This window comes from Nothobranchius furzeri, chromosome 8 (genome assembly GCF_043380555.1).
Source record: "Nothobranchius furzeri strain GRZ-AD chromosome 8, NfurGRZ-RIMD1, whole genome shotgun sequence".
Lineage (NCBI taxonomy): Eukaryota > Metazoa > Chordata > Actinopteri > Cyprinodontiformes > Nothobranchiidae > Nothobranchius > Nothobranchius furzeri.
Window position 1 is genome coordinate 66,443,283 of NC_091748.1, and position 21,992 is coordinate 66,465,274.

A 21,992-nucleotide genomic window follows, 5' to 3' on the forward strand; every position below is an offset into this window, starting at 1 on the left:
CAGGCTCTGCCAAGCTCAAAGACTAATCCTGGGGACTGGGTGGCTCTTTGCTATGCTCTGGTCTCACAAGCCGTCTCTTCCTTCCTCTTTCGTTTACTTGCCAAGCTCGGCCACAGAGTTGAGGCTTGTGGGGATTTTTTTGATTGGACACATCCGAGCAATGAGTGATGCTGCTCTTCTTCTATCTCTCTGCCTCCCCCAGAGACTGATCTGGACGACAGGTTGGGTGTCTGCTGCTGCTGCTGTCTCTAAGACCTCACCACAGGGAGCAGTCACTGATCCCCTGCCCCTCCTCATCAAAACTTAAATCTGTCACCCATGCACCACACAAACATTTCTACAGACAAGCATCTAACAGCAACACTGAGCTGTGACAGAATGGGTGTGTGTGCTTCTAAATGGAAGATGTATGTGAGCCCCTGCTTGGTTAAGGACATGTTCGTTTAATTTGCGGGTGGCTAGGCCTGTACATTTGTGTGTTTGTGTGGGCGGTGGAGTTTGAGTGGGCTATATGTTTGTGTATATGCCTACATATGGAGCATGAGGGGAGGGGCTGGAGGCGAGATTCCTTATCAGGATTCGTGTTAAGATTGAGAACTCAACAAAGATGGAGGGTACTGTGGCAGAGGAGGTCTGTGTTGTGAGACAATGTGTGTGTTTGTGTGTGTATGTGTGTGTGTATGTGTGTGTGTGTGTGTGTGTGTGTGTATGAGTCTTGGCGTGTGCGGCTGTACAACTGTCACACATATCAGAGCTGCCATCGTTGCATGCGTTTGCTACTATTATTAACCACTATGTACGCACACCAATATGTTCCAGAGAGCCCTCCCTGGCACGCTGCATATGGCACACAAACCCAAACACACACACGTGCACGCGTGTGCACGCACAAATACACAGGGATTCACTTTCCCGGCAAATAACAACATTCCAGTTGCCAGATTTCTGAGTCTTCACAGCCCTGCCCACATCAAGTATCTGAGTGACAGTCCAAGAGCTGCAGAGGCTCTGATCTCCTACAGGATCTGCAGCATGCGATGAGAATCTGTGTTTATAATGTGACAGAAACAATGGACAAATTCTATATATACACACATTGTAAGCGTCAGTTTAGGTAGCTCAGGTTTACAGACACCAGACACTTTCAAACTGCTGTCTTTAGCCATTAAACAGACCAAACAGCTGTGGCTCCTGAGCACGTTTTTGAAGTCAGACGAGATCTATCGTCTTCTTTCTCGTCACGTTTATGAATTTACATTTTAAGGCTGCAATTTGTCTTTTATTTTCTATCTTTCAAAAGATTGTAATGCCCCACATCACAGTTTTAGTCTTCAGCTACTCCTTAATGCCCAAAGAGGCATTTTAAAAACAAATTTTTTCCTTTTCACTCACTTTTCAAAACCTTATTAAATTTAGGATTTTTAAATTACTCTGAGGCATTTTACAGGGAAAGGATATTAGAAATAAATCAGTAATGATGTATTTGATCAAATTCTGTCATATCAAATATATTATATATAAATCTGTTTGATACAAACACTACAAATGAATAATTGAGCTATACCGATTGTTAACACATCTAATAAAGGTGCAGTATGTAAGAATAGACAGTGATTCAATGTTATTGTATTACGATTTATAGTTTTTATTGTTGTGTTTTATCTTGTTATTGCGTTTTTCTTTTTGTTTCAATTGACCCTGCCTGTTAAGTGCTATCTTAAATTGTGCTATAGAAATAAAGTTGGTATGGTAATATGGTGAGAATTTTACAGTGAGAAAATCCAAAAAGAGTCTAATGTTTCAGTCATTTTGGAAGGAAGACTACACTGAAACATTTCGTATCCAGCTGGCTGTGGGGATTGTCAGTTTTTCTTCTTTCAAAACAAAGGAAGGAGGGACGTAGCTACTGTTTACCATCAGTGAGTGTCGGGGTGCCGTGTCTCCGCGAGCTAATACCGCAGCACTGACAACTGTAATTTGACGAAGGCCGGCAAAAAGCTCCAAAGTTGTTTAAAATGGATGCAGTATCTAAATTTTACCACACGATTTTTTTTACTTCATTTCTACATAATGTACCTTTAAATTCAAACTTGGATATTAGTAAACTCATTATTTTACATGAGGGACTTTTGCTATTATTCAAAAACAATGGTCTGAATGGATCTTCTCATCTAGAGTCCCTGTAGTCAGAGACATTTTCATTCCAAGTAGTTTAAAAAGCACATATAGATGTTCGCGTTCATCCAGTTATGACATTTTCCAGTAGACACCAGTGTGTGTGTGTGTGTGTGTGTGTGTGTGTCGGGGCTTTCTGCCACCCATGAATTGTCTCTTTATTCTAAGCCCAACAGTGTTTCAGTTCCAATATTTCTTTCTGCTTTAACTAAAGAAACAGATTGTGAGTAATATGTAATTTGAAACTCAAATCTTTTCCTCATCTGTCTCTCTGTTTTCTGTTTCCCCATATCTGACATCACACCTGTGTTACGGGTACCTCACAGGCATCTGCAGCTCTCTTCCCATCACTTGGCCCTATACCACTGGGATCTCTCAACACGACTGGCACAAAGAGGGTGTTCTTCCAGTTTCTTATAGTAAACACACACACACACACACACACATGCATGCATGCATGCACGCAAGCACGCACACTCCCCTTGCTTGCCATTTTCCCAAGACAAAAGAGAAAGAAGCAGCTAATATATTTGCAGCTTTGCAAAAGGGGGGAGGAATCCGCTGCTAGGCTGAGCTTGGCAGACACTGATGTGTGAGTGTGTGTGTGCTGTTTATCGTGAGTGGAGACAGGGGTATCATTCAGTGAGACAGAATGCTCTGGGTTCCCCCAGTGGACACTCCTGCTATCACTGCATCACATCACTACAGCAGCGCCATGCCCCCGCAGAATAACACAGTACAGCACGGAGAAGCAACAAACTTTGGAGTGCAAGGCAACGCTCCTGCTTCTCTACTCTTAAAAATAGACTTAAACTCCACTTTTATTCCTGCTCTACCCTAATTCCTACATAGACATAATTGTGGTGGGACAGGCTATATATAGTGCAGCTTTACTGCAGGAAGTAACTGATGATAATGTGGACTAGGATTGACTGTCTAACAGCTGATTTATAGTCATCCATAAGGCCTGTGTGATACAAGCTACATCATAGTAACCCAGTAAGCTTCACCAGGCTCTATGTATGCATGTCAGGATTTCATACCGGTGGACTCAACACAACAACAAACAACCAACAATAATACTCCAATTCAAAAGATACAACAGAGTAAGGAATCTAGGATTTAAATCAGTGCTTTATCTACACTTATTAACTCTGAGTGTAAAAATGTACACACATGAAGCCAACGCTGTAAAGGTGAATCAGAAAAGTACAAATATGTGTGCCAACATCTTAACATATGTGGACACAGACATACGGTTTGTCTTAACAGCTAGCTTTTGCAAGACTGCTACAGGACTGCTAAACCTTGAGATCTGTGAGACGCAAATTATTGAATTTTTATTATCTAAAGTTGGACACATTTTCATTGAAAGTCACTTCCTTCTTCTGGTTTTCAAACAATTGTTAATTGTGAAACCAGTGTTTTAAAGCCACCTATTAGTTCATCTCTGTTATTCAGTTGACCAAAAACCAGTAAGAACATGTCCATATTGGCCTAAACAGCAACTGTGAAACTAAAGCTGATTTTAGCTACTATGCTGCACTCAGATGGCCTCAGCTTCTTTATGACCTCAAAGGTAACGAGAGGGTGCTCGCTGCAGAACTACAAAGGTGGAGCTGCACCAGCCCCGCCCATTCACGTAAACTCAGCCTAGCCCACTGACTTCTTCTGTTTTTGTTTTTTAACTTTATCGCAAACTAACCTGACCCACATGAATTACGGCTGTTACTAGTTTACAATTGTTAATGCTATGTTCTATAATTCAATTAAACAAGATAAATAAAACTTGCTACATGACAAAGCCTGAATATATCCCGAAACGAAAAGGTTTCTTTTAGCAAATATCTGCCCGCAGCCGCTCCACTAAAAGCGGGCTATATAGCATTTGAGGCTTATTGTTGTATGGTCTCTGGTAGTCCAGTGGCATGATCGTCTGACTTAAGTTTTGCTTTCCCCTCTGCTGATGTTGGTTCAACTCTCAGTGGGGTCGGCAGCAATCTATTTAGTCAGCTGAAACATTTAGTTTATATTTTAGTTGTAATGTTGTGGTTTATCGTCCACCTGGTCCAAACGGTGCTTTCCTTCAGGAGTTTAGTGACTTTCTATCCTCCACTGTGAAACTGTCCAGACTGGTGATTGTTGGTGACTTTAACATCCACGTTGATGATCCCTCGGACCACTTTGCCATGAATTTCTCCAGCCTTATGGACTCTTTCAGCTTTACCCAGCATGTTTCTGGCCCCACACACACAAGGGGGCACACTCTTGACCTTGTTTTTACCCTGGGTCTAAATGCTGACAGTGTTTGTCCTGAGGATGTTTAAATTTCAGATCACCACTGCATTTTCTTCAACTTGTCAGTTTCTGCGTCCCCACCTCCTGCTCGCCATCTGGCTAGTTCTCGTTTTCTTAATGAGAGCACAGTTGGCAATTTTTCTGCTGCTTTTGATCCACCCCGTTCTTCTGATACCGACCCAGATTCCTTAACTTCTCAGTTTAACGAGCACTGCCTCTCCATTCTGGACAACATCTGTCCTGTCAGAACCAGATCAGTTCCAGGAGTGAACCCAACTCCCTGGTTTAATGACAGCGTTCGCAGCCTGAAGCGCCAATGCAGAAAAATTGAGCGCTTGTGGAAGAAAACCCATCTCCACGTCTATCTGCTGCATTTAAAGGATCTTCTGACATCCTTTAACTCTGCAGTCAGAGACTCGAGAGTTTCCTATTTCTCCAACCTGGTGTCCCAGAGCAAAGGGAACCCCAAGGTGCTGTTTAACACCATCAGCAGCATCGTCTCTCCTGCCTCTCCTACAGCCTCCATCCACTCTGTTGCAGACTGTGAGAACTTTCAGTCTTTCTTTGTGGACAAAGTCAATAAGGTTAGATCTAGCATCTCTCCTTCAGCCTCATCTCTGCCTCTCCCGACTCCAACCAAGCCCATCATCCTAGATAGCTTTACTCCTGTTTCTTTGCCTGAGTTAACCAAACGAGTTAACTCTATGAAGACCTCTGCATGCCCCCTCAACATCTTACCCTCTTCTTTGTTTAAAAGTGGTTTTCAGTCCATCGGTCCCAGCGTGCTCGCTATAATTAATGCCTCTCTGGTCTCTGGTCAGGTCTCTGCTTTCTTTAAAAATGATGTAATCCACCCGCTTCTTAAAAAAACAAGTCTTGACCCCTCTCTCTATAGCAGCTTCAGACCCATCTCTAAACTTCCATTCATCTCCAAGATCTTGGAAAAGGTTGTAGCTAAACTGCTCACAGCTGCTCTTGATGAACATAACATCTATGATAGCTTCCAGTCAGGTTTTCGTAGAGCTCATTCTACTGAAACAGCTCTTCTTAGGGTCTCTAATGACCTTCTGACTCACAGTGATGCAGGGGACTGTTCTGTTCTGTTCCTGCTGGACCTGACTGCAGCCTTTGATACTGTTGACCATCACCTGCTACTTGAGAGGCTGAAAGACTGGGTAGGCCTATCAGGAACTGCTCTGGAGTGGTTCTCCTCTTATCTTTCTGTGTGTTCCTTTTCTGTGGCCATCTCCAAGTTTTAGGTCCTCCACCACCTCTCTTACCCATGGTGTCCCACAAGGTTCTGTGCTGGGGCTTCTGCTCTTCCTCCTCTATTTACTTCCTCTTCAGCACATCCTGAGCTCCTTCAAAGGGTTCTCCTACCATCTTTATGCAGATGACATCCAACTGTACATCTCCTTTAAGCCCCATGAGACATCAAAGTTGCAGCTGTTACACACCTGCTTAGATTCACCAAACCCTCTGTCAGGAATCTCGATGTGACCTTTGACCCAGCTCTCAAGCTGGATTCTCATGTCAGCTCTCTTGTTCGCTCTTCCTTCTTCCATCTCAGGAACATTGCAAAGCTGAGTCCCATTCTGTCCCGCTCTGAACTTGAGACAGTTCTCCACACCTTCATCTCCTCACGCTTAGACTACTGCAACTCTCTTTTCACGTGTCTGAGCAGAACCTCACTGAACAGTCTACAGGTGGTTCAAAATGCCTGTGCTCGGCTTCTGACCAAGTTCTCCAAACACACCCACATCACCCCGCCTCTCCTCCAGCTTCATTGGCTGCCAGTCAACTTCAGGGTTCATTTCAAGATCCTGGTTCTGGTCTATAGGGTCTTACATGGAAAAGCACCATCATACATTGGTGATCTTGTTAGTCTCTACACCCCCGGCAGGTCCCTGAGGTCCAGTGACCAAAGCCTACTGGCTGTGCAGCGCACCAGGCTAAAGACCAAAGGTGACAGATCATTTGCTGCTGTGGCCCCTAGACTCTGGAACTCTCTCCCCCTGAGCATAAGATCAGTGGACTCTGTGGACTCCTTTAAAAAGCAGCTGAAAACTCACTTGTTCAAGCTGGCTTTTGCATGACCTTCTTCACCACTCTCTCTTTATTCTGCTCTCCCTCCCTATTCCACCTTCCTCAGGATCCACTGATTTTCATCTTATCTAGTCACTCTTTCTTTACATTTTTAAGCACAATTGTCTATTTTTGCTCATTTAAAATATATTTTTAACCATTTTACAAATTATTTTTTATCTTTATTTTTTGTTTTGTTTTTGTGAAGCGGCTCGTGATTTTTACGTTGAGAGGCGCTATAGAAAAGATATTTTCTTCTTCTTCTTCAATATCCTGATGGAAGTAGCCATCAGAGGATGGGTCATGGTGGTCATGAAGAGATGGACATGGTCAGAAACAATGCTCAGGTAGCCCGTGGCATTGAAACGATGCCCAATTGGCACTAAGGGGTCTAAGGTGTGCCAAGAAAACATACCCCACACCATTACACCACCACCACCACCAGCCTGCACAGCGCTAACAAGGCATGATGGATCCATGTTCTCATTCTGTTTATGCAAAATTCTGACTCTACCATCTGAATGTCTCAACAGAAATCGAGACTCATCAAACCAGGCAACATTTTTCCAGTATTCAACTGTCCAATTTTGGTGAGCTGGTGTAAATTGTAGCCTCATTTTCCTATTTGTAATGGAGGCTGCTGTTGTAGCCCATCCGCCTCAATGTTGTGTGTGTTGTGGCTTCACAAAGGCTTTGCTTAAATCACCTTTCTTTACCATTCTGACATTTAGTTTGGAGTTCATGAGATTGTTTTGACCAGGACCACACCCCAAATGCATTGAAGCAACTGCCATGTGATTGGTTGATTAGATAATTGCATTAAGGAGAAGTTGAACAGGTGTTCCTAATAATCTTCAAGACTGACTTACAGGTGTAAATCGTCTTCCTTAACTGAGCCGTGTCACTAAAAAGGAAGCATTCAATTTTAAACAAGGATCATTCTAACTAGCTAAAAATTTCATTATTATACAAAGATAGAATGCAAAAATCAGCATGACCACATTGTTCTTCTTGAATGAAACTTCACATTTGCTTGGTAAAATTTAAAGAAGGGACTTGTATAGTGACATGGGTAAGAGGAAAGAAATGAGGGCGAGGAAGGAAAAACAGGCGGACAGAACAACTGACTAAAGGGAATGTCACAGGGAAAGAGGGGCAGAGAAGGATGGACACAGCAGTGTGAGGGGGAGGAAAAGGGGAAGGAATGAGAAGCAGCTCAGTTCATGCCCCTCTCCCTTTGCAGCAAGGACTCATCCCTGGGGGAGCTCAAGACTTTAAGCCCCTGCCTGCTTTATATTCCCATGGCTACTGCAGCCAGATCAATGTTGCTAGCTACCCAACATAGCTCAGTCTGGCTGAGTTCAGCCAGGCCCCTGGAGCCTTACACAGGATGTAGCTGTAGGAGGAAAAGACGACGACGGCAGGCACAATTAGAAATGTAACGCTTGCATTCCCTTGAAAAAAAGGCTATTTTAAAAGACTAAATGAGAATCTATGCCAACGTTAGCTCATTAATGTAAATCATACATACTTTACATTACTGCTAGCTGTTTTTAAAACATCCTGCCAAATCCATCACAACAAACACTCATACATTGTATTTCCTGGCTATTCAATGATTATTAATGATATTAAACAGATGAACTGAACTACTACACAAAACCAACAGAGATGATTGTTTTACCCAGATCATTTTTTACAAAAAGTAAAGCAGAAATATAAAAGTAGTAAAACATCTAAAAAGAAGCATGAATGGTTGCATCTCATGCCTCTGATGTACTGAAATAGCCTGAAGCTAAATAAGTTTGCTTTGCGTATTGGTCTAGGAATGCTCTATTGGAACCTCCGCAAGCCCAGTCCATATTGTGGTTGGCTTATCGCAGCACGTTTATTTAGAAAAAAAAATTATTGTTTTATGTTTTTATGTAGTTCTTTCATGATGTAATGGCAGACTGCCCCGCTGACTGATATCCGTGGTGCTCCAGTCACAGTGCTCTATTGGTTTGGTGGGCCAATCAGAGAGCTTTATCAGCCAAATGGGCGGGTTGTTACTGCAAACCAAGATGACCACTGCTCCATAGCGGGCCAATCACAGTGCTTTATTGGTTTGGTGGGCCAATCACAGAACTCAGTAGGCGGGATGCTACTCAAAAAAACAATATGGTGACTGCTCATTTGAAACAGCTGTGGCTTAAACTTCGGACTATTTTGACTTGGGCTTTAGTTTGAGCTAAGAGCAGATAGATGTACTTATGTTTATTTGCATCTTCTACGACAGAGTATGGCGGACTGCCTTGCTGACTGACATCTGTAGCAGTGGGTACGTCATGTTGTTTGTTGTATAGCATGTGGGGACAGTTTGAAAGACCACCGTAGATGCCGCCCCACAACAGAGTCATCAATGGATCGTGGACCGACTACATTCTCATATCTATGATGGCGTGCCAGGCTAGTACTATACAGGTTAAAGTATCAACTCAGCTCTTTTAAAGGAAGGCTTTTAGAGAGAACTGCTACAAACTGTGATCAGAAAAATGATTTCAGTCAATTCTTCCTAAATTAATCAAACAATAAAATACATTTGAACAAAAAACTGTACGGTCATTAGTGAGATCAATAATAGCTCGTTTGCTGATGTCTAAAGCCAAACTGACTCAATATCCAATTACGTAAACTTTGGAATCATGTTAAAGAATAGAAGTGAATCTATAAAGGTGCTATTAACACCCTGCATGTGTTGTGTAAACATTTTAAACCCAAAGAGGAGTTGTGTCTGTTTTAGAAGCTTGCTCTCATGTCTACATTAATAATGGTGCAGGTTTTATCTTTCCATCTGAGTCTTTTTAGTTCTAGTTGGTGGTTTCTCCTCCTTTCAGACAGGGCAGACCAGTCCGGGCTGCCAAAAAACTAATGGTGTACAGTATCTTTATATTGCCCTGGTGTCTGCTTTTTGAAATGCTCGCATGTCACATTGAGGAAGATATTCTTACCAAAGAAAAATGTGTTATTACTTCCAAATTAGGGCTGCACGATATTAGGAAAACCTGCGATATTCGATAACAGTGCTTAATATTGCGATATCGATATTACTCACGATAAATGAATAAATACTAAAATATGCAGTGTTGATGTCGTCTGGCGTGTGACGTCTGCTCTGGGTTCAAAGCTAACAAAAACTAATGCATGAATTCCATTACAACATTACATTTTTATTGCAAAAATATGCAGCTGCACCTGCTACTGTATTAGCAGCAAAACAGCAAACTGCATGCATGCAGTTTCTCAGTGACTTTAAAACATCACCACCACCATAAAACTTTTTCTGATGCTCCAAATACAGAAAAACATCCCTTACCAGGGTTTTTTGAATAAATAAAAAAAAATCTGAAAGTAAGTTTAAATGTTAAATAATAGTTAACATCACTTAAATGCAACAGCAAATTCTCTCTTTGCTACTGAGCATTTTCTCCACTTATGTGGTTATGATATAAGGCTGTTGCTGCAACTGGAAAGTGATCTGTGCTGGGCCAAACTAGGAGAAAATTAGGATTTTCTGAGGGAAATAGAAAAACAATTGTCTACCTTTCAGAAGAGGAACTGTCAAAAAACTACATGGAAAATATGTGAAAACGTTTGTTTTTAACCCCAAATTGAACAAGTTTACCTAGATCTTAAAAAGCAGCTCAGATGATGAAACTGCAACTATGATTCTGATAACAAGCTAACAAATTGAACGAGCTCCTCTTAAGATAACCGGCTAGCAGAGCTTCTGACAGTTTTTGTGAAGCAGCAAATCAACTATCCTGATTAACAAGGTTATAAAAGCTCATAAATGAAAAATCACTTTGATGTGTGGGGGAACTTTTCCGGGCCCTCTTTAGCAGGGTGGGACTGGGAGGAGAGTGCTGTAGCCTTTTAGCTGGAAGCTAACCGGAGCCTGGGGCTAACATCACCACCCGGTGGAACACTAGCGACATGAAGGCGGGTTGGTTCACCGGCACGTGTCGGAGTCAGCCTGGTTATTATCAGCTGCTTAACGACTCCGAGCGGACTCACGTCCACGTTTGAAAGCAGCGCTGGTTCCAGAAACCTCAGCATAAAATGCGTTCATTGCTCTGAGCCAGCATGACAAACAAGGGAACGGCGCCGCCAACGTTCGGGTGTTGCTTTCCAAAAGGGTCTACGCAGGGGGCAGTCGTATTACGTGAACGGACCCATCTGATTGGCCGCATATCAGAAGGGCTACATTTGATTGGTCAAATAATACTTCCGCGTAAAAAACTGAGCTGGTTTACAAAAAGTTGATGTATGACATGGATGGAAATGTTTGAACCAAACATTTATCACCGTTTTTGACGTGCTTTGTAATGGGCCTATCGCACGTCTGTTATCCCGATGACGATAATTTTTCGATATATTGTGCAGCCCTATTCCAAATTAGAGCCGAGGAAATGAATCTAATTATCAATGTATCGAGATGTGAACATAAATGATTATTAATCGAATCGACAGTCAATGAATCTGTTAATATATAATGCAGTAAGTTTTTTTTTCAACCATGGCATAAATATGTGATTCTAAAGCAGCTCCAAAGTCATTGAAAGCTAATAAATGGACCCAATATGGATTTTATCAACTAAATGGAAGGCAAGAATTGGACATACCCGATAAGTTTTCTGTATTTTTCAAGATTCTGTTAGCATCTGCAGAGCATGCTTCTCCAACATCCTGAGATGTGACTGCTTTTGCTTTTACTTTGTTAAATCTCCTTATATGTTTTGCACTTTTACATTGTCCTAAGGTCTGTTGGTGATGGAAGAGCTTTTAGGCAGATGGCATGTTGTGTTAGAGAACTCTTGATATCTGACATCTTCTATTTATTGATTAAAATAAACCCATATGAATAATAATAATAACTGATACATGAAGTTCTTGAATCTTTGACATGATAATCATAATTTAATCGAGTTATGAGACTAGTGAAGATTGTCAGTGTGGGGGTGTCTACCTGCTCTGCTGTCTAACGGAGGGTAGGGTTGTGTAGGGTTGCTGGGTCACAGAATGGCCTAACTGATGGTCTGGTAAACCCTGAACGCTGTTCTGTCAGCCTTTCATCAAAGTTGTGGAATCACTGGCAGAAATGTTTGCATGTTATACACTGAACATGCAGTAGGTAATATGCGAGTGTATGTGTTTGTGTATGAATATAGGTATGCTTGATGGTTTTTGTTGTGTTTATATTGTTGTTGTTTTTTATCCTGCGTTGTTGGGTCTGAAATAAACAATCTAAATTCACACCTCTATTCTAAATCAATGTAATGCTGTAATTTATCTAATCTAAAGGAGATTTAAATTGACAAAATGTTCAGATTTGTGAATTTAAAACATCTATAGCTGCACATAAACAAACACAACCACTGAAAACACTTGTTTCTGCAAACGCCCCTTTAAAATTTACAAGGCACAGCTTACACTGGATTATTATTCTGATCCAGTGGGCAGCAGACTTCATAATGCCACTCCTCTCTATTTGATCCCAAACTATGCATGCATGTATGAAAATATGCATGAGTGGAAGCCTGCTTTACTGGTATGTTTGAAGACCGAGTTAAAAGTTGGAGACCAGTCCTTGTCTGAATCTTTAATAAGTGCATGGAAACTAGTTTGCACAAGGCTATCTCATGTGTCATGCACACTGTGCAAGGCTACAGTGGTTTGAAGCATGCAGAGACTGATTTTCCAGCCAGCCAGCCTCCAACAGCATAATGGCACAGTCAGCAGGGCTACCAACACATCAGCGCTGGAACCTACAGAGTCTAAACTCACCCTTCCTTCACCTCTTTCTCCAGCACACTTACGTGCCCCCTTCATCACCGCCTCCCTTCCTTTCCTACTCTTCCGTTCCTTCCATCCCCCAATCTCCATCCTCTTTCACCTCCCTCCTAAACCCCCTGTCGTCATCCTAGATCCCCCCCTTCCTGCATACCCCACCTTTTCCTCACCCTTACCAACACCCCTCGTCCCCTCTTTCGCCCCCCTTTTCCCAATTAGTCTGTCTGTGTGCAGCTACCCAGCGGATCTCTGCCCATCCTGCCGGTGCTGGTTCGCTCACCCAGCCCCTCTGGCGAACATGACAAAGAGAGATCCTCAGTATTCAAACAGACACACTGCTTTCAAATGCCGAATGGCAGGGTCGACCTGGGTGCAGCTTTAAGCAAAATATTCAAATTTTCAGCCTTTCTTTTTTAAGAATTTGCATGGATATGCATTCATTTGCAATGTGTAAAGGCACAAGGACAGCTGAGCCTTGGTTTTACAGAGGGAAAGAGGAAAAAATAAATAATGCAGAGTAAAAATGGATAATGGTATGAAACCTTGATGGGGTAAACATGGGGCAATGAAGCCAAGTCTAAAATGGGTTAAGAAAGCACACAGATCCAAACATCATTAAAAACTGGGCAACTGCTATTTTTATGTCCGTTCAAAGCAAACCGGAGCGAATGTGATTACATTTAACTATAAAAACACAAACTTCCCGAATGAGTACCGTTTCTACAATAACCCTAAAACTGCAGGTTACAGAAGTGAAACTGATGAAACAGTGAGAAAAACATTTAGGTACAAAAATGAAATCAAACATTTATAATATACACAAACTAAGGTATAATACATTTTACTGTCACCAGATGCAATAAAAGAGTTAATAATTGTTTGGATTTGAGAAATTAGAGGCTTATTTGTTTATTCAGACCGCATTATCACCATTTTCCTTTTCAGGCATAAAATAATCTGTACAAGGACGTTCTTCTAGTAATGTTGACCCAACCAGTGGTTTACAGGGACAGGCGGGATGGCTTTCTTGACACAAGCTGAATAATATGAATATAGTGGTGTTACTGCAACTAGTTGATTATGCAAATGTGTTTGGGGGTTTGGAAAAAATCACAAAGCAGATTTGTTCTTTTGTGGAATATTTTTGGCAACAACTCTGTCAATGCAGCTGACTGCCATGTGTCAAAAGATGTCTCCATCTCCACTTCAGCAGTTAATGACCTTTGACCCTAACGGGGTGTATTTAGCAGGCAACAGAAGGAAGGTGCTTGAGCTTTATTTTGCTATTTCTACTGAAAGTTTAACAAAATCTTCTAAGAGTCAACATATTAGACAGTAAGGTGAAGTTTGTTGGAACTAAAAACAAGAGTGAAAAACTAACAGGAAACGCCTCATATGTGAATCTAGATTAATGTAAAGATGCAGGAGAGGGAGAGAAAGTGAGAAAGAGACCAAGAGAGAAAGGGAGAGAGAGAGAGAGAGAGAGAGAGAGAAACAGACACAGAGAGAGAAAGAGGAAGAGAGAAAGAGAGACAGGGAGACACACAGAGAGAGAGACAGAGACAGAGACAGGGAGACAAAGAGAGACAGACAGAGAGAGCGACAGTGAGAGAGAGACAGGATGAAAGTGCGAGAGACAGAGAGAGGAATATGAGTGACGGGGACAAAACTCTGTGACAGAAACAGGGGAGACGCCAGAGAGGCAGGATTTAGAGATGGAATTTAAAAAACACCTGCAGAACCATGAGGGTAGAAGCAGCAGAACAATGGGCAGAGGCAGTGCCTCCTCTGGATGCTGCAGAACTCAGACCCTGCAGAGATTCCTTTCATTAGGTTTTAATAGTATGCTGCCGGCTTGCCATTCTGACCTGCGCTCTGTGCCGGTAATAAGAACGGCCTTCAGAGCCGGACCAAAGCAACACAGCTGCTTAAGCGGAGGAAGATAGGATAGGGTAAGGGGGGGGCGAGGGGGGCACTGAGCCGATGAGGTGCATTTTCAAACTGACACAGGGGCGTTACTTTTTCACATTCTTGCTCACTTTGCTTGTGCTGATTGGAGACAGCATCGGGGGAAGGAAGTTTGTCTTGCCGGATTATTTTTAATCCCCTCCTGGTGTTTTGATTCCGGTGGCCCACCTGATGCAAAGTGTCTCTGGTGAACAAGGCTGCTGTGATTAACGGTAGTCCTGAGTTATCAGGGTCTTTCTCTAGGAGGTGTTGAAGGTGGCAGATTGATTCTCACGTCTTCTCAAGTGCTTGCCAACACCTGACAGGAACAATATTCTCGTACTCATGCTGCAGACTTCACAGCCAAAAAAACCTGCTTTTAAATTTGTGCTTCGGGATCCTTAGAAGCATCAGAGTGCAGATCAAGGACAAAACCAAGGCCATGGTTTGGCCTCCTGTGAGCCATTCAACAGCTCATTTCCACAGGCTTCAACACTTTCTATTCAACTTTGGACTGCAAATGTCACAGGAAGATTAGCGGCCCAGATGTCACCATGTTCACCTTCAGTTCTTTCATTAGGAGGTGAAACAAGGCGAAAATAAACGCTGCTGTAATTCTGTTTAAACTAAGTATCTGAGCTATAAGACACAAAGAGGAGGAAGAATTCTCGGAGTCTCGTGCTGTGATCACATGTTCACCGTTTGGCACCTGTAAATGAGTCACCTTTGCTGCAGCAACATCCCACAGAGGAATACCCCACGCTGAACTGTGCTCTTTTATTTTGTGCTTATATCACAATAGATGTATGTATGTGTGTTACAGGGTGAGGGGGCATGTTGCATGGAGACCAAGTGTGGACCATCAACAATAACAGTGGACATATTCCAGTGCTAATACCCTGTCCTGCTGATGTCCTTTCTACATATCACAGATGGGCGCAGACCGGGCAGAGCAGCAGTATTGTGCCTCTGCTGAGATCTTCCTGTGAATATATTACAATGTGATACGAGGAGATGTTTCTTTTCTTTTCCTAACACAGACACACACACACACACACACACACACACTTGGGCCAAGAAAGCTGCATATGCCCCAAACATACAAGCATTGGTTTCATTAATGAAGTGCCAGGAGGAGAGGGAGAGGGATATAGAGACAGCAATCGCCCGCGCGTGTGTGTGTGTGTGTGTGTGTGTGTGTGTGTGTGTGTGTGTGTGTGTGTGTGTGTGTGTGTGTGTGTGTGTGTGTGTGTGTGTGTGTCTGTACCAAGCAGCCGGGGGGGATTTCCTTCTTTAAGCTTTCAACTCCCACTGGGCTTAGCTCGACTGTATGAACCCTTATGTGAGCCTGCCTCTAACACATGGCGTCACACACACACACACACACACACACACACACACACACACACACACACACACACACACACACACACACACACACACACACACACACACACACACACACACACACACACACACACACACACACACGATAAGAATGTATACGGCACGGTGGGAGAGCAGTAGTGCAACACTGGCTGCTAAGCATTTGGCCGTGGACGCCTCATTGACAGATGTACACAGAATCTAGCAGAGAGGGTCAGGTCATGGCTGCACCCTCCTCCTTTCTCCCCTCGCTCCAGCACCCTGCTTGTTTGCCATTTCCTCTGTTTCTATGATAAGTGGCTTTGGTTGTGTCATATAAGAGGTAGCTGAGGGGAAAATACATGCTAATTAAGCCACAATGTTCTTTGGGAGACTGTTAACAGCAGCGGGAAGTCATCAGTCTAGAATAGAGTATCATAAAAGATTTTCATGGCTGAAACGAACAACTTGTGCCCAAGTAAAGACGACTCGTTTTTCTTCTGCAAGAGCTACTCTTCAACTGGGCGCCTCAGAAAACCTCGACTAAACAACCCTGCTCAGCAGCATTGCAGAGCATGAACAGGTTCTTCCTGCAAGCTGTAAAAACGTTAAGGGGTGAACCAAGGTAGAATTAAAATAATCAAAGCAGAACAATGATTTGTCACATCCCTAACAGCCTCCCTGTTCTCTTTTCCTGGATTTCTGTTCCTCTACAGCAGTTGTATTTTTACATCTGAAAGACTAGAAGCACGTTGAATCAATTCACACAATGTTATCTGAACCGTCATAAAACCAATGAAGGTCTGAATGGGCCACAACACCAGCTGTTGAAATGTTAGGTTTAGAACCACAGTAGCAATGCAACAAGCCCAGAAACATTTAGTTTTATGTGAGAACCTTCACAAGATAATTCCCTTCTGAGCCCAGCTGCACAATGTTACATTTGAGCATCAGCATCTCAATGTGCATGTGTGTGATGGTCACATTGCAGGTCCTGCTGGAATTTAAAGGAAATAAACTCAACATGTTTTTGTCTAACATGAAGGGTAACTGAAACATGCTGCATGCAGTGATCCACCAATCATAGTCCTTATTAATCCATTTGTGGATGCAGATGGCAAATGTTGTTTTCTAAATTTCATTGGCTATTTGAGGAGTCAATCAACAACGCACCTACATTTGGTTTGAACTACACATGTGAGATTAGGGAAAGGCCCTTGTGACCTGTTTGGACCCCAGCAGAGGGTAAACTCTCACCTGTTGGATCGATCAAAATGTACACATCAGGTTCTGCGCTGAAGAAGTTTGAAGGTAAAATCAGGATGCTAAAAGAAGTTTTGTAGGTTTTTAGTGGTTTATTATTTTGGACTGTGGACATAAGACTTGTTTTCAACAAACTATTTCATTCTAGTACATTAATTAGACCCTTATGGGTTTTTGTTTCAGATGGCTCGGTTTACTGGGTCTACAGTTATGGTTGTGTCAAAAAAAAAAACACACACACACAGATTTGACCCAGAAAATTGTAATTTACTCGTACTGAAAACACCATCTGATTAATTGTCAACAAGGTGGCAGGAGTGCAGAATAACTTCAAGTGCTATTCAAGTCATCAGCTAAAAATTCTTATATTACAACATATATGGATGGGTTAGAAAACATCACAATGTGAATTTTTCCCAATGACATGTATGTAAATAACTTTCAAGTTATTTTATTAAAACCACAATCACCAAGTAATTCTTGCATCAATCACTGAGGAGAGTCTATTTTTCACCTGCAGCTCTGGGAAACAAGCCGCCAACATTTCTTTTCTCTACCGCCAAAACACAACCAGCCTTTTTACGCCAGTCACTGGCTGATGTTGGAGAGACGAGAGCAACGGGGCGTAAAAGTACTTCCTCTGCTCTCCTTTTCCCTCTCTACCACCCTTCGTCTCCCAGGAAGCCAACCCAGAGGTCAGCACAATCAGGACCCATGAGCAACAAGGGGCTCTAGTTAGGCAGCCAGCTCAGTGCCCAAGCCAAAGGCCAGCTTAGTGGGGCGAGACTGTCCATTAGGCAAGACCCTGGAACACCCCGGGGATGTGAGGTGAAAGGGGTTATAGAGAAGAATAAAAACAATATCAACCCGGACACATACACAGATATATTCTCGAAGACGTACACAGACCACACGAGGTCTTGTTTGACACTGCTGTCAGGATGCAGTGAAGGGGAAAGACAAGACCCTGTGACACAATGAGGCATCATACGCATAAACAAATACACGTGCTTTAAGATCTCTCCATAAGTGAAAACGCAAAAGGGAAAGGTTTTTAATGGTTTTGCATTGCTCCCCCCCACCCCCACCAACTCTCTTCCAGAGTACATGGGTGTTGCAGCTTCCTGTGAGAGACCAACTCAGCCCGATGAGAGCTGAACGATCAACAATCTTTGTGATCTACCGGTTTGATTTCTCTTTAGTGGTATTAATAAAGGAGCTCCACTAGGAAAGTATAAAAAGAAAACATGATTCCATTCTTTTGACTTAGATGATGTTTGTGTTTGCGTTTGATGACATAGACATCTTCCTACAAAGCTTTAATGCTTCCAACACTCTAATCTCTTATCTAGAGTTTGCTTCAGTTCCTTTCTCTTGCTGTCTTGCAATTTTCTCTTTTGCATACACCGTCTTGCCTTCATGTTTGTCTTCTAATCCTGAGACTTTAAATCTTCAAGGCTTTCTAGAATTCATTTTTCCTCCTAATATTGTTTTTATTACATTTTATTTTCTTAAAAATCTATTCTCTTTGTTCCACCACAGCTCTTTCTTTTGGGCGCTATCCAGGGTGTCATCTGAGGCCCACATATCATCGTCCCCCCAGTACCCAACCTCTGCACACCCACATGGACTCTTCCACCAACACATCTCACCCTCCATCTTCTCCTCTCCTTGGGGTCAACACTCAACTCCCTCAGGGATGAAGTCACCAATCATGTCCACCAGCTCCTCTCCATTACCTCATTCCCTCAGACCACTTCTTCCTCACCAACCCAATCGACCTCTCTTCCCTTCCTCCCCCATCCAGAGCTGGTCCACAGCGCAGTGGCCACCAATCACAACATGTCAGCCAGCCAGTCCTGATGGAGCACGGTGTCAGAGTAGCACTCAGAGCTGCCGAGGATGAAGCCTCGAGAGACCGTCCTCCTCTTTTCTTCTCCCCCTCTTTTTCTGTTCCTCTGTCTTTCTTTCCGTCTGGCTGATGACACATTGAGCTTTGAGATGGATATGTGAGTGAAGAGGAAATAAGTTTAGCCTGAAGTTGTGACATCTCAGAAAATGAGGTGGTGGTCAAAATTCTATAAAAACAGCTAAATGATAAACAAAAAGGAAAAAAAAGTAGATAAAAGTTAATTACGTAGTTAAAAGTTTCAATGACGATTAAAGGAGTAGATTACTCATTTAAACATTTGCACTGGGTTCGCAAAAATTATACCAGTGCACCATGTCTCATCGGGCTGGACGATATGGAAAAAAGGAATCATATCATGACTTTGTATTTGCTAAATCACGATCATGATTTTATTACAACTTTTTTCGATTCCAACAATTATGACGTTTTGGAAGCAATTTAACAGTAAAATACATAAATTTAAAAGCATACCTCGTCACAGAAAATAGGATAAAAGATTTATGAATCCTAAAAACATTAACATTTCAAAAACCATCCGTCCATCCATCCAATCTAATCACAGTTGCGAGCTAAAGATACACGTCTCATATGTCGCACAGGCACTTTCATTTAACTCTCTCAGGCTCAAAATAAGTTTTGATAAAAGGACAAACAACTAAGTCTTTCAGGGGTACTTCTGAGTTAAAAAATGCTCATGAAATACGCATGTAGAGTAACCAGGTAGGTAAGTTTTAACGTTGCTAATCTGCAACGCCTGCCTCCAGAAGATTAATACCGGTATTATATTTATAATTAATGTAAAATCATTTAAATTCTATCTAGAGGTGAATCATTTCCTATTATTCACAATATTACCAGCAATTATTTCTTTTCCAGGGAAAGAAATCCATCAAGTTAAGCTAAATTCATGATGCATCCTCTAGTCAGCACTAATCTCTCTACACTCTGTATTATTGCCTCACCATTCTCCGTAGACATTTCCTGATTACGTGGGGGAGGAGTTTGGCATAAACAAAGCTCCGGTCGGCAGCCACGGTGAAAAGGTTCACTAAAACACACACAAACATCTCTAAATAATAAAAGCCACAAAGCCAAATGTAAAGTTTAGAGCAGAGCATTGACCCAGAGTTTCCCCGATCGTGCAGACGCATGAGATTACATGTAATGACCGCTTAGAGACTGAGCAAGCTAGTGGCTAATGCTAGCGGCTAGCTGATATAATCAAGTATGGTGTGCTTCTTCAAACATTCATAATCGTTTGTTTGCATTTTAATGCATTGATTATTAGATTATTTTCTTCAGCTCTACCGAGCTAAACAAACCATATGCCTAATTTATATTTCTCCGTCAGCCCCACGAGGGAGAGACACGCACGCACGGACGGAGGCGTTTTGCTCTCCGACTTCGTTTCCTGGGGAGTGTTGCAAAGCAACTCCCCGCCAAGACAACAGAGGGGGTAGCGCTGTTCTTTGGTATCCTGTCATTTATCCGGTCCTAGTTAGTGCATTTACTATTGTGTTTTATGTATTTAAGAGACTTTTTAACATGGACAAATTTGTCCCTCATTCTCCTCCACCTCTAAACCCACATTTCCCGTCATTTCCATCCACGAATAAAACCCTTGCTGCGTATCTTTTCACTCCTCCAGTCACGGGAGAATAAAACGTTCATATGTTTAGAGTTTTCCCACGAGGTATTCTTCAAGCTTCTCCATGTCTGCCGCTAGATATACTCGGCTCTCTTTGTTTTGGAGGGTGCAATGGCGGTGCTGTAGACGACAGCGGTGTCCTGACCAATCACAAGCTTGTGTTCTCTGTCTCATCGGACGGATGTTTAGAAAACAGAGCTCGACTCTGTCCGTCCTTGCAAGCCTGTCGGAGAGCCCTCAAAAGGACGCATAATGGTGTTGCGCGTGCCCATCCCAACGCAAACGGAGAAGTATAAATTAGGCTTTAAACTTGCTTTGATTGGCTCATCAGTGTGTCTGTCGTGCCAACAGAGGCAGACTAGAAAATACCATGACTCAGCTGAGAAAACGTGTGCCCGTAGACACGTCCAGAAATAATGGCACAGGTGATAGAATGCAAATAGATGGTTCTCCGAGCTTTGGTGAATCATCATAACTTTATAATAATTAACGATTTTATATCGTCAAATCGCTTTGCCCTAATTTCTCGGACCTAGAAGTTGCCACATCACAGATGAGCTTTGAAGTCTTATTTCCTGATATTTGGACATCTCGCCCCGGATTGGATAACAGCAACGTGACTCCATCACGGACATGCTACATTGATGTTTTATCTCCACAAATAGCACAAGCCTGAAGGAGTTCTGCCATTTGGTGGGGCTGCTAATGGTTAGCTTCCAGTAGCCGAGACATTTTCTGCTGATTCTTGGACGCTAAACCAACAACAGCCTTCCCGTCGTGAGTCAAGATGGGTGAATCCATGAATGTTAAGTGTCAGTGTGACATAGATCTGTCAGGCTTTTCTAATCCTAGAGTTTCACCATCTATTTTCTATCAGAAGCTAATGCAAGAGATAGGTGTAGAAGATTATTTTCATGTTCAGCCTGCATAAAAAACTCAGAGTGACTGATTCTAATCAGAAACAATCATTAAAAAATGTTTTTCAGTCAACCACACCTTTAATCATACATCTTGCACTGATAGATCTCATAGAAGAGGTAGTAAAAAAAAATGGATCGTAAAATGTATTCTATTGGCATATTTATTGACCTCCAAAGGCCTTTGATACAGTAGACCATGAAATACTTTTAAATAAATTACAACAAAATGGGATTAGGGGGATTGCATATAACAGGGTGAAATCTTATTTAACTGACAGACAGCAATACGTACAGATAAATGATCACAGGTCAAGACTCAGAAATGCAAATTGTGGAGTTCCTCAAGGTTCAGTCTTAGGACCAATACTGTTTCTTCTATATATAAATGCTATATGCAGGGTATCATCAAAACTCAAAATCATCTTATTTGCTGATGACACTACAATATTATGTTCAGGTAAAGATCTACAGTTACTTGTGACAGAGATGACAGCAGAATTAGAAAAACTTAAAGACTGGTTTAACAAAAACAAATCATCTTTAAATA

The 21,992-nt window shown here is 42.2% G+C and overlaps 1 protein-coding gene across 12 annotated transcripts in view; it reads right to left on the reverse strand.

Moving 5' to 3' along the window:
* dennd1b (DENN/MADD domain containing 1B) overlaps positions 1-21,992 on the reverse strand; it is a 127,532-nt gene that overhangs the window by 68,109 nt on the left and 37,431 nt on the right. The gene's annotated exons all lie outside the window — the stretch shown is intronic.